Raw genomic sequence first — 13,703 nt, forward strand, 5'->3', positions numbered from 1 at the left:
TCTGAAACACAGGAAGTCTCTCTTTACTGCAGTCTCTGAAACACAGGAAGTCTCTTTACTGCAGTCTCTGAAACACAGGAAGTCTCTCTTTACTGCAGTCTCTGAAACACAGGAAGTCTCTTTACTGCAGTCTCTGAAACACAGGAAGTCTCTCTTTACTGCAGTCTCTGAAACACAGGAAGTCTCTCTTACTGCAGTCTCTGAAACACAGGAGTCTCTCTTTACTGCAGTCTCTGAAACACAGGAAGTCTCTCTTTACTGCAGTCTCTGAAACACAGGAAGTCTCTTTACTGCAGTCTCTGAAACACAGGAAGTCTCTCTTTACTGCAGTCTCTGAAACACAGGAAGTCTCTCTTACTGCAGTCTCTGAAACACAGGAAGTCTCTCTTTACTGCAGTCTCTGAAACACAGGAAGTCTCTCTTTACTGCAGTCTCTGAAACACAGGGAAGTCTCTCTTTACTGCAGTCTCTGAAACACAGGAAGTCTCTCTTTACTGCAGTCTCTGAAACACAGGAAGTCTCTCTTTACTGCAGTCTCTGAAACACAGGAAGTCTCTCTTTACTGCAGTCTCTGAAACACAGGAAGTCTCTCTTTACTGCAGTCTCTGAAACACAGGAAGTCTCTCTTTACTGCAGTCTCTGAAACACAGGAAGTCTCTCTTTACTGCAGTCTCTGAAACACAGGAAGTCTCTCTTTACTGCAGTCTCTGAAACACAGGAAGTCTCTCTTTACTGCAGTCTCTGAAACACAGGAAGTCTCTTTACTGCAGTCTCTGAAACACAGGAAGTCTCTCTTTACTGCAGTCTCTGAAACACAGGAAGTCTCTCTTTACTGCAGTCTCTGAAACACAGGAAGTCTCTCTTTACTGCAGTCTCTGAAACACAGGAAGTCTCTCTTTACTGCAGTCTCTGAAACACAGGGAAGTCTCTCTTTACTGCAGTCTCTGAAACACAGGAAGTCTCTCTTTACTGCAGTCTCTGAAACACAGGAAGTCTCTCTTTACTGCAGTCTCTGAAACACAGGGAGTCTCTCTTTACTGCAGTCTCTGAAACACAGGAAGTCTCTCTTTACTGCAGTCTCTGAAACACAGGAAGTCTCTCTTTACTGCAGTCTCTGAAACACAGGGAGTCTCTCTTTACTGCAGTCTCTGAAACACAGGAAGTCTCTCTTTACTGCAGTCTCTGAAACACAGGAAGTCTCTCTTTACTGCAGTCTCTGAAACACAGGAAGTCTCTCTTTACTGCAGTCTCTGAAACACAGGGAGTCTCTCTTACTGCAGTCTCTGAAACACAGGAAGTCTCTCTTTACTGCAGTCTCTGAAACACAGGAGTCTCTTACTGCAGTCTCTGAAACACAGGGAGTCTCTCTTTACTGCAGTCTCTGAAACACAGGAAGTCTCTCTTACTGCAGTCTCTGAAACACAGGAAGTCTCTCTTTACTGCAGTCTCTGAAACACAGGAAGTCTCTCTTTACTGCAGTCTCTGAAACACAGGAAGTCTCTCTTTACTGCAGTCTCTGAAACACAGGGAGTCTCTCTTTACTGCAGTCTCTGAAACACAGGAAGTCTCTCTTTACTGCAGTCTCTGAAACACAGGAAGTCTCTCTTTACTGCAGTCTCTGAAACACAGGAAGTCTCTCTTTACTGCAGTCTCTGAAACACAGGAAGTCTCTCTTTACTGCAGTCTCTGAAACACAGGAAGTCTCTTTACTGCAGTCTCTGAAACACAGGAAGTCTCTCTTACTGCAGTCTCTGAAACACAGGGAGTCTCTCTTTACTGCAGTCTCTGAAACACAGGAAGTCTCTCTTTACTGCAGTCTCTGAAACACAGGAAGTCTCTCTTTACTGCAGTCTCTGAAACACAGGAGTCTCTCTTTACTGCAGTCTCTGAAACACAGGAAGTCTCTCTTTACTGCAGTCTCTGAAACACAGGAAGTCTCTCTTTACTGCAGTCTCTGAAACACAGGAAGTCTCTCTTTACTGCAGTCTCTGAAACACAGGAAGTCTCTCTTTACTGCAGTCTCTGAAACACAGGAAGTCTCTCTTTACTGCAGTCTCTGAAACACAGGAAGTCTCTCTTTACTGCAGTCTCTGAAACACAGGGAGTCTCTCTTTACTGCAGTCTCTGAAACACAGGAAGTCTCTTTACTGCAGTCTCTGAAACACAGGAAGTCTCTCTTTACTGCAGTCTCTGAAACACAGGAGTCTCTCTTTACTGCAGTCTCTGAAACACAGGAAGTCTCTCTTTACTGCAGTCTCTGAAACACAGGAAGTCTCTCTTTACTGCAGTCTCTGAAACACAGGAAGTCTCTCTTTACTGCAGTCTCTGAAACACAGGGAGTCTCTCTTTACTGCAGTCTCTGAAACACAGGAAGTCTCTCTTTACTGCAGTCTCTGAAACACAGGAAGTCTCTCTTTACTGCAGTCTCTGAAACACAGGAAGTCTCTCTTTACTGCAGTCTCTGAAACACAGGAAGTCTCTCTTTACTGCAGTCTCTGAAACACAGGGAGTCTCTCTTTACTGCAGTCTCTGAAACACAGGAAGTCTCTCTTTACTGCAGTCTCTGAAACACAGGAAGTCTCTCTTTACTGCAGTCTCTGAAACACAGGAAGTCTCTCTTACTGCAGTCTCTGAAACACAGGGAAGTCTCTTTACTGCAGTCTCTGAAACACAGGAAGTCTCTCTTTACTGCAGTCTCTGAAACACAGGGAGTCTCTCTTTACTGCAGTCTCTGAAACACAGGAAGTCTCTCTTTACTGCAGTCTCTGAAACACAGGAAGTCTCTCTTTACTGCAGTCTCTGAAACACAGGAAGTCTCTCTTTACTGCAGTCTCTGAAACACAGGAAGTCTCTCTTACTGCAGTCTCTGAAACACAGGAAGTCTCTCTTTACTGCAGTCTCTGAAACACAGGAAGTCTCTCTTTACTGCAGTCTCTGAAACACAGGAGTCTCTCTTTACTGCAGTCTCTGAAACACAGGAAGTCTCTCTTTACTGCAGTCTCTGAAACACAGGAAGTCTCTCTTTACTGCAGTCTCTGAAACACAGGAAGTCTCTTTACTGCAGTCTCTGAAACACAGGAAGTCTCTCTTTACTGCAGTCTCTGAAACACAGGAGTCTCTCTTTACTGCAGTCTCTGAAACACAGGAAGTCTCTCTTTACTGCAGTCTCTGAAACACAGGAAGTCTCTCTTTACTGCAGTCTCTGAAACACAGGGAAGTCTCTCTTTACTGCAGTCTCTGAAACACAGGAAGTCTCTCTTTACTGCAGTCTCTGAAACACAGGAAGTCTCTCTTTACTGCAGTCTCTGAAACACAGGAAGTCTCTCTTTACTGCAGTCTCTGAAACACAGGGAGTCTCTCTTACTGCAGTCTCTGAAACACAGGAAGTCTCTCTTACTGCAGTCTCTGAAACACAGGAAGTCTCTCTTTACTGCAGTCTCTGAAACACAGGAAGTCTCTTTACTGCAGTCTCTGAAACACAGGAAGTCTCTCTTTACTGCAGTCTCTGAAACACAGGGAGTCTCTTTACTGCAGTCTCTGAAACACAGGAAGTCTCTCTTTACTGCAGTCTCTGAACACAGGGAAGTCTCTCTTTACTGCAGTCTCTGAAACACAGGAAGTCTCTCTTACTGCAGTCTCTGAAACACAGGAGTCTCTCTTTACTGCAGTCTCTGAAACACAGGAAGTCTCTCTTTACTGCAGTCTCTGAAACACAGGAAGTCTCTTTACTGCAGTCTCTGAAACACAGGAAGTCTCTTTACTGCAGTCTCTGAAACACAGGAAGTCTCTCTTTACTGCAGTCTCTGAAACACAGGAAGTCTCTCTTTACTGCAGTCTCTGAAACACAGGAGTCTCTCTTTACTGCAGTCTCTGAAACACAGGAAGTCTCTCTTTACTGCAGTCTCTGAAACACAGGAAGTCTCTTTACTGCAGTCTCTGAAACACAGGAAGTCTCTCTTTACTGCAGTCTCTGAAACACAGGAAGTCTCTCTTTACTGCAGTCTCTGAAACACAGGAAGTCTCTTTACTGCAGTCTCTGAAACACAGGGAGTCTCTCTTTACTGCAGTCTCTGAAACACAGGAAGTCTCTCTTTACTGCAGTCTCTGAAACACAGGAAGTCTCTCTTACTGCAGTCTCTGAAACACAGGAAGTCTCTTTACTGCAGTCTCTGAAACACAGGAAGTCTCTCTTTACTGCAGTCTCTGAAACACAGGAAGTCCTCTTTACTGCAGTCTCTGAAACACAGGAAGTCTCTCTTTACTGCAGTCTCTGAAACACAGGAAGTCTCTTACTGCAGTCTCTGAAACACAGGAAGTCTCTTTACTGCAGTCTCTGAAACACAGGAAGTCTCTCTTTACTGCAGTCTCTGAAACACAGGAAGTCTCTCTTTACTGCAGTCTCTGAAACACAGGAAGTCTCTTTACTGCAGTCTCTGAAACACAGGAGTCTCTTTACTGCAGTCTCTGAAACACAGGAAGTCTCTTTACTGCAGTCTCTGAAACACAGGAAGTCTCTCTTTACTGCAGTCTCTGAAACACAGGAGTCTCTCTTTACTGCAGTCTCTGAAACACAGGAAGTCTCTCTTTACTGCAGTCTCTGAAACACAGGAAGTCTCTTTACTGCAGTCTCTGAAACACAGGAAGTCTCTCTTTACTGCAGTCTCTGAAACACAGGAAGTCTCTCTTTACTGCAGTCTCTGAAACACAGGAAGTCTCTCTTTACTGCAGTCTCTGAAACACAGGAGTCTCTCTTTACTGCAGTCTCTGAAACACAGGAAGTCTCTCTTTACTGCAGTCTCTGAAACACAGGAAGTCTCTCTTTACTGCAGTCTCTGAAACACAGGAGTCTCTCTTTACTGCAGTCTCTGAAACACAGGGAGTCTCTCTTTACTGCAGTCTCTGAAACACAGGAAGTCTCTCTTACTGCAGTCTCTGAAACACAGGAAGTCTCTCTTTACTGCAGTCTCTGAAACACAGGAAGTCTCTTTACTGCAGTCTCTGAAACACAGGAAGTCTCTCTTTACTGCAGTCTCTGAAACACAGGAAGTCCTCTTTACTGCAGTCTCTGAAACACAGGAAGTCTCTTTACTGCAGTCTCTGAAACACAGGAAGTCTCTCTTTACTGCAGTCTCTGAAACACAGGAGTCTCTCTTTACTGCAGTCTCTGAAACACAGGAAGTCTCTCTTTACTGCAGTCTCTGAAACACAGGAAGTCTCTCTTTACTGCAGTCTCTTGAAACACAGGAAGTCTCTCTTTAACATGCAGTCTCTGAAACACAGAAGTCTCTATTACTGTACAGTCTCTGAAACACAGAAGTCTCTCTTACTGCAAGTCTCTGAAAACAGATGTCTTTTACTGCAGTCTCTGAAACACAGGAAGTCTCTTTACTGCAGTCTCTGAAACACAGGTTTAATCATAGTATATGAAGCACAGTAACTACTTACACTCCTGATTGAGCTTGGCGTGGCGCTTGTTTGGCTGAATCTTGTGTGTACGGGCTGATGGCCCCGTCCACACAGCAAAAAAAACCCGTCGGTACTCGTCCGCTCCGGGAGTGGCCCAAAAAACCCCTTTTTAGGCCTCCCACATTCCCCGGCCCAAACTGTAAATCAGGGGTTCTAATTCTTTTTCAGCCGGGCCCCTTACCAGGGCCCCTTACCCGGGGCCCTTAAAAGGGGAATACACCAGGGACCCTTACCCCCGGACCCTTACCCCAGGGCCCTTACCCCAGGGACCCTTAAAGATGGAAAAAACCCCCAGGGACCCTTAAAAGATGGGATCACCAGGGGGCCCCATACACGGGGCCCCCTTACCCAGGGCCCCTTCACCGGGGACCTTTACCCGGGCCCCTTACACAGGGCCCCTTACCCAGGCCCCTTATAGTAAAAAATACACCAGGCCCTTCAAAGGGGACAAACCCCGGGACCTTAACCAGGGATCTTACAAGATGGGGAAATACACAGGGCCCCTTACACCAGGGCCCCTTACAGTAGGGAATACACAGGGCCCTTAAAGATGGGGATACCCGGGGGCCCCTACACCGGGACCCTTAACCAGGGCCCTTACACCAGGGACCTTTACACCGGGCCCTTACCCGGGGGACCTTCACCAGGACCCCTTAAAGTGGGAAACCCCGGGGGACCTTAAAAGATAGGGATACACCGGGCCCTTACAGTAGGGACTACACCGGGACCTTCCCCAGGGACTTTAAAAGATAGGGAATACCCCAGGGACCTTCCCCAGGGCCCCTTAAAAGTGGGGAAATACACCAGGGCCCTTTCAAGATGGGACTACCCCCGGGCCCCAACGGGGCTTTAAAGAGGGGGGACTACACCAGGGCCCCTTACACCAGGGACCTTAAAGATGGGAATACACCAGGGCCCTTAAAGATGGGGGACTACACGGGCCCCTTACCCAGGGCCCTTACAAGTGGGGGAAATCACCAGGGACCCTTACAAGATAGGGACTCACAGGGACCCTTACGCCGGGGACCTTACAGAAGGGGAAATACACCAGGGACCCTTACAAGATAGGGAATACACCAGCGACCCTTACAAGATAGGGACTACACCAGGGACCCTTACGCCAGGGACCCTTACAAGATAGGGAATACACCAGGGACCCTTACGCCAGGGACCCTTACACCAGGGACCCCTTACAGATAGGGACTACACCAGGGACCCTTACACCAGGACCCTTACAAGATAGGGAATACACCAGGGACCCTTACACCAGGACCCTTACAAGATAGGGACTACACCAGGACCCTTACACCAGGGACCCTTACACCAGGACCCTTACACCAGGGACCCTTACACCAGGGACCTTTACAAGATAGGGAATACACCAGGGACCCTTACACCAGGGACCCTTACACCAGGGACCCTTACACCAGGACCCTTACAAGATAGGAAATACACCAGGGACCCTTACAAGATAGGGACTACACCAGGGACCCTTACAAGATAGGGACTACACCAGGGACCCTTACACCAGGGACTCTTACAAGATAGGGAATACACCAGGGACCCTTACACCAGGGACCCTTACAAGATAGGGAATACACCAGGGACCCTTACAAGATAGGGACTACACCAGGGACCCTTACACCAGGGACTCTTACAAGATAGGGACTACACCAGGGACCCTTTCACCAGGGACCCTTACAAGATAGGGAATACACCAGGGACCCTTACAAGATAGGGAATACACCAGGGACCCTTACAAGATAGGGAATACACCAGGGACCCTTACAAGATAGGGAATACACCAGGGACCCTTACAAGATAGGAATACACCAGGGACCCTTACAAGATAGGGAATACACCAGCGACCCTTACAAGATAGGGACTACACCAGGGACCCTTACGCCAGGGACCCTTACAAGATAGGGAATACACCAGGGACCCCTTACAAGATAGGGAATACACCAGGGACCCTTACGCCAGGGACCCTTACACCAGGGACCCTTACAAGATAGGGACTACACCAGGGACCCTTACAAGATAGGGACTACACCAGGGACCCTTACAAGATAGGGACTACACCAGGGACCCTTACGCCAGGGACCCTTACACCAGGGACCCTTACAAGATAGGGACTACACCGGGACCCTTACGCTAGGGACCCTTACACCAGGGACCCTTACAAGATAGAGACTACACCAGGGACCCTTACAAGATAGGGACTACACCTGGGACCCTTACACCAGGGACCCTTACAAGATAGGGACTACACCAGGGACCCTTACGCCAGGGGACCCTTACACCAGGGACCCTTACAAGATAGGGAATACACCAGGGACCCTTACAAGATAGGGACTACACCAGGGACCCTTACAAGATAGGGACTACACCAGGGACCCTTACACCAGGGACCCTTACAAGATAGGGACTACACCAGGGACCATTACAAGATAGGGACTACACCAGGGACCCTTACAAGATAGGAATACACCAGGGACCCTTACACCAGGGACCTTTACAAGATAGGGAATACACCAGGGACCCTTACACCAGGGACCCTTACACCAGCGACCCTTACACCAGGGACCCTTACAAGATAGGGACTACACCAGGGACCCTTACAAGATAGGGACTACACCAGGGACCCTTACAAGATAGGGAATACACCAGGGACCCTTACACCAGGGACCTTTACAAGATAGGGAATACACCAGGGACCCTTACACCAGGGACCCTTACACCAGCGACCCTTACACCAGGGACCCTTACAAGATAGGGACTACACCAGGGACCCTTACAAGATAGGGACTACACCAGGGACCCTTGCAAGATAGGGAATACACCAGGGACCCTTACACCAGGGACCCTTACAAGATAGGGAATACACCAGGGACCCTTACACCAGGGACCCTTACACCAGGGACCCTTACACCAGCGACCCTTACACCAGGGACCCTTACAAGATAGGGAATACACCAGGGACCCTTGCACCAGGGACCTTTACAAGATAGGGAATACACCAGGGACCCTTACACCAGGGACCCTTACACCAGGGACCTCTTACAAGATAGGGAATACACCAGGGACCCTTGCACCAGGGACCCTTACAGATAGGGAATACACCAGGGACCCTTGCACCAGGGACCTTTACAAGATAGGGAATACACCAGGGACCCTTACACCAGGGACCCTTACACCAGGGACCCTTACAAGATAGGGAATACACCAGGGACCCTTACACCAGGGACCCTTACACCAGGGACCCTTACAAGATAGGGACTACACCAGGGACCCTTACAAGATAGGGAATACACCAGGGACCCTTACAAGATAGGGACTACACCAGGACCCTTACAAGATAGGGAATACACCAGGGACCCTTACACCAGGGACCCTTACAAGATAGGGAATACACCAGGGACCCTTACAAGATAGGGACTACACCAGGGACCCTTACAAGATAGGGAATACACCAGGGACCTTACACCAGGGACCCTTACAAGATAGGGAATACACCAGGGACCCTTGCACCAGGGACCCTTACAAGATAGGGACTACACAAGGGACCTTTACAATATAGGGAATACACCAGGGACCCTTACAAGATAGGGACTACACCAGGGACCGTTACACCAGAGACCCTTACACCAGGGACCCTTACAAGATAGGGAATACACCAGGGACCCTTACAAGATAGGGTTAAATGAATGAATCTGAAAACTGTCCACGGACCCACTTTGAGAACCACTGCTGTAAATATATAGAGATAATCAACAGAAGACCACCAGCGCACCAGAACACGGTGTGGATCTGAGCGAGAGGAACCACAGTCTGCAGTTCTCATCCCATCGGAGGAACCTCGGACTTCTGGCCCTGAGGAATGTCTGACTTCGGAGGTCTGGCCCTGAGGAACTTCAGACCTCGGACCTCTGGCCCTGAGGAACTTCTTACTTCTGACCTGTGGCTCTGAGGAACCCCGGACCTCTGGCCCTGAGGAACTTCAGACCTCGGACTTCTGGCCCTGAGGAACCCCAGACCTCTGGCCCTGAGGAACCTCTTACTTCTGATATCTGGACCTGAGGAACCTTTGACTTCTGACCTTTGGCCACCGGCTGCCATGAAACTATTGAGCTGTAATGAATTTGGATCAGAACTTCAGAGAAACACCTACAGAGTCCAGGGAAATTACCGGGTCTATGTCTGACCGGTCCTTCCCCATTCATCAGGGAAATCTTTAGGGTGAGGGGTTCTCTTAAGGGTCCCTGGTTCTCTTGAGGGTCCTAGTTCTCTTTAGGGTAAGGGGTTCTCTTTAGCGTCCCTGGTTCTCTTTAGGGACCCTGGTTCTCTTTAGGGTGAGGGGTTCTCTTTAGGGTCCCTGGTTCTCTTTAGGGTGTGGGGTTCTCTTTAGGGTCCCTGGTTCTCTTTAGGGTCCCTGGTTCTCTTTAGGGTGAGCGGTTCTTTGTAGGGTCCCTGGTTCTCTTTAGGGTGAAGGGTTCTTTTTAGGGTCCCTGGTTCTCTTTAGGGTCCCTGGTTCTCTCTAGGGTCACTGGTTCTCTTTAGGGTGAGCGGTTCTTTTTAGGGTCCCTGGTTCTCTTTAGGGTGAAGGGTTCTTTTTAGGGTCCCTGGTTCTCTTTAGGGTGAAGGGTTCTTTTTAGGGTCCCTGGTTCTCTTTAGGGTGAAGGGTTCTTTTTAGGTTCCCTGGTTCTCTTTAGGGTGAAGGGTTCTTTTTAGGGTCCCTGGTTCTCTTTAGGGTGAAGGGTTCTTTTTAGGTTCCCTGGTTCTCTTTAGGGTGAAGGGTTCTTTTTAGGGTCCCTGGTTCTCTTTAGGGTGAAGGGTTCTTTTTAGGGTCCCTGGTTCTCTTTAGGGTGAAGGGTTCTTTTTAGGGTCCCTGGTTCTCTTTAGGGTCACAATTTATGGATTACGGTTCTCTTTAAGGTAAATGCTTCATGAGTAAGGCTTCTCTTCAGGGTAAGGGGTTCTCTTTAGGGTCACTGGTTCTCTTTAGGGTCACTGGTTCTCTTTAGGGTCACTGGTTCTCTTCAGGGTTCTCTAAGATCGTACCTCGGAGGTGGAAGTAGTTCTGGTGGTTTGCGACGGCCTGCTCGTAGGTCTCTTGAGAACACAGTCGGACTCCGTTCGGAAACAGAATGTTCCTCTTCCTGCGACTCAGAGCAACAGGTCGTCTGTACAGAAACTGATCCAGCTCCATGGCCTTGTGCAGAGAACCGCTTCCGGGATCCTCCAGATCCAGAGTCCCATCTGGAGAACCATCTGTGGGGAACCAAAGGTTAGAAATACCACAGGCTCTTCAGGGTAGGAAATAAAACAGGAGTTCAGCAATGGTCGTTACGTTAGTTAGCATCGTATGTTAGGACGTAATAACACGCTTAAATAACACGTTAGTTATTAGCAGTACGTAAATGATAGCATCATGTTAGCTTTAAGTAGCATGATAGTCATTCAAATGCGGCAGTATAAGCGGTACGGTAGTTATATTCTTCGTTAGCTGTGAGTCATATATCTGAGGATGCTAACAATCTGATCAGCTGACAGTCCCCTGAACTCGGTAAGTTGAGGCATGAGGGTTTTAGGGTCTCCTCCACGCTAAGCTCTGAACTTCTGGCTGAGCAACGGACCAATCACACATTGCGTCAGATTAAATAACGCGGTCTGTGATTGGCTGAGACAAACTTTCTAATGACTCTTTACATATATTCAATATAAAATACAGGAATCTTTGACCTGTTAGTGGTCAATTCCAGCCTATAGTCTCAGGTTCTTCCCTCTAAAACTACCTGTATTTTGAACACCTCCATACCAGCAGTATGTAAAGCTGGGTTTAGCCCCCCTGTACTGGTGGTACTACCTGAGAGGGGGGTCTGAATACTTCTATAGTAGTAAAAATAATAAAGTACCTGTATCTGTGAGTATGGTCCCACCCAGCATTAGCATTAGCACCCCGAGCATCCACAGCACCGTCCTCCCGACACGTCCGGACTCCATGTCTGAGCGAGCAGAGTCCTCCTCCTACTCGAGGGAAGCTGGGGGTGGGGCGGGGGGGGCAGGTGAGCAGATGGAGGTATAATCCACTTTGTTAAGCTGCTGGGACGAGTGGCAGGCTGCAGAGCTTACAGGAATCAAAGCAGCGGCAGGCTAATGCTCAGGTTAGAGCTGCAGGTGTGTTAACGACCCACAATGCACCTGAGCTGCAGGTGGTGAGCCCCCTCACTCACCCTATACACAAACAGGTAGCGCAGGGTCTGACACATGCTACTGCTAATGCTAGTGATATGATAAATAACAATACATTGATAAACAACAGTAACATGGTAAACAACAACAGTGAGATGGTAAACAACAACAGTGAGATGGTAAACAACAACAGTGAGATGGTAAACAACAGTAACATGGTAAAACAACAACAGTGAAATGGTAAACAACAGTAAGATGGTAAACAACAACAGTGAGATGGTAAACAACAACAGTGAGATGGTGAACAACAACAGTGAGATGGTAAACAACAGTAACATGGTAAACAACAGTAACATGGTAAACAACAGTAACATGGTAAACAACAGTAACATGGTAAACAACAGTAACATGGTAAACAACAACAGTGAGATGGTAAACAACAACAGTGACATGGTAAACAACAATAAGTTGGTAAATAACAACAATAAGTTGGTAAATAACAACAATAAGATGATAAACAACAATAAGATGGTAAACAACAATAAGATGGTAAACAACAACAGTAAGATGGTAAACAACAACAGTGAAATCATAAACAACAATAAGATGGTAAATAACAACAATAAGTTGGTAAACAACAACAGTGAAATCATAAACAACAATAAGATGGTAAATAACAACAATAAGTTGGTAAATAACAACAATAAGATGGTAAACAACAACAATAAGATGGTAAACAACAACAGTAAGATGGTAAACAACAACAGTGAAATCATAAACAACAATAAGATGGTAAACAACAACAGTAAGATGGTAAACAACAACAGTGAAATCATAAACAACAATAAGATGGTAAATAACAACAATAAGATGGTAAATAACAATAAGTTGGTAAATAACAACAATAAGCTGGTAAATAACAACAATAAGATGGTAAATAACAACAATAAGCTGGTAAATAACAACAATAAGATGGTAAATAACAACAATAAGTTGGTAAATAACAACAATAAGCTGGTAAATAACAACAATAAGATGGTAAATAACAACAATAAGTTGGTAAATAACAACAATAAGATGGTAAATAACAACAATAAGATGGTAAATAACAACAATAAGTTGGTAAATAACAACAATAAGATGGTAAACAATAAGTTGGTAAATAACAAAAATAAGATGGTAAACAACAACAATAAGTTGGTAAATAACAACAATAAGATGGTAAACAACAACAATAAGATGGTAAACAACAACAGTAAGATGGTAAACAACAACAGTGAAATCATAAACAACAATAAGATGGTAAATAACAACAATAAGATGGTAAATAACAATAAGTTGGTAAATAACAACAATAAGCTGGTAAATAACAACAATAAGATGGTAAATAACAACAATAAGCTGGTAAATAACAACAATAAGATGGTAAATAACAACAATAAGTTGGTAAATAACAACAATAAGCTGGTAAATAACAACAATAAGATGGTAAATAACAACAATAAGTTGGTAAATAACAACAATAAGATGGTAAATAACAACAATAAGATGGTAAATAACAACAATAAGTTGGTAAATAACAACAATAAGATGGTAAACAACAACAATAAGTTGGTAAATAACAAAAATAAGATGGTAAACAACAACAGTAGGATAACATTATATCCGAGTATGACAGAATATTACCTGATCCAGCAGGGTTCAGGGTGGGTCAAACCAGGGGTAAGGGTCCAGTCCAGGTTCCTGTTGGGGTGCAGTCCAGCACACAGTGGGGTCCAGTCAGTGTCCAGTGGGAGGAGTCACAGTCCAGGAGGTGGTGTTGTTGGGGTCTAGTTGGGGTCCAGTTGGGGTGCAGTTGGGGTCCAGTCAGGGTCTAAAGTGGATTCATTAGGGGTGCAGTAGAAGGCCAGTTGGGGCGACTGTGGGCCCGCTGGGGTCCAGTGGGTCAAGGTGAGACAGGTGGTCGTTACGGTGGACTGATCTGAGGATTACCTGAACCTCTCGAGGTCTCGTTAAGTTTCTAGAGGTCAGAGAGGAGAAACTGG

The sequence above is a fragment of the Eleginops maclovinus genome, chromosome 24 (genome assembly GCF_036324505.1).
Source record: "Eleginops maclovinus isolate JMC-PN-2008 ecotype Puerto Natales chromosome 24, JC_Emac_rtc_rv5, whole genome shotgun sequence".
In the NCBI taxonomy this organism is placed as follows: Eukaryota; Metazoa; Chordata; class Actinopteri; order Perciformes; family Eleginopidae; genus Eleginops; species Eleginops maclovinus.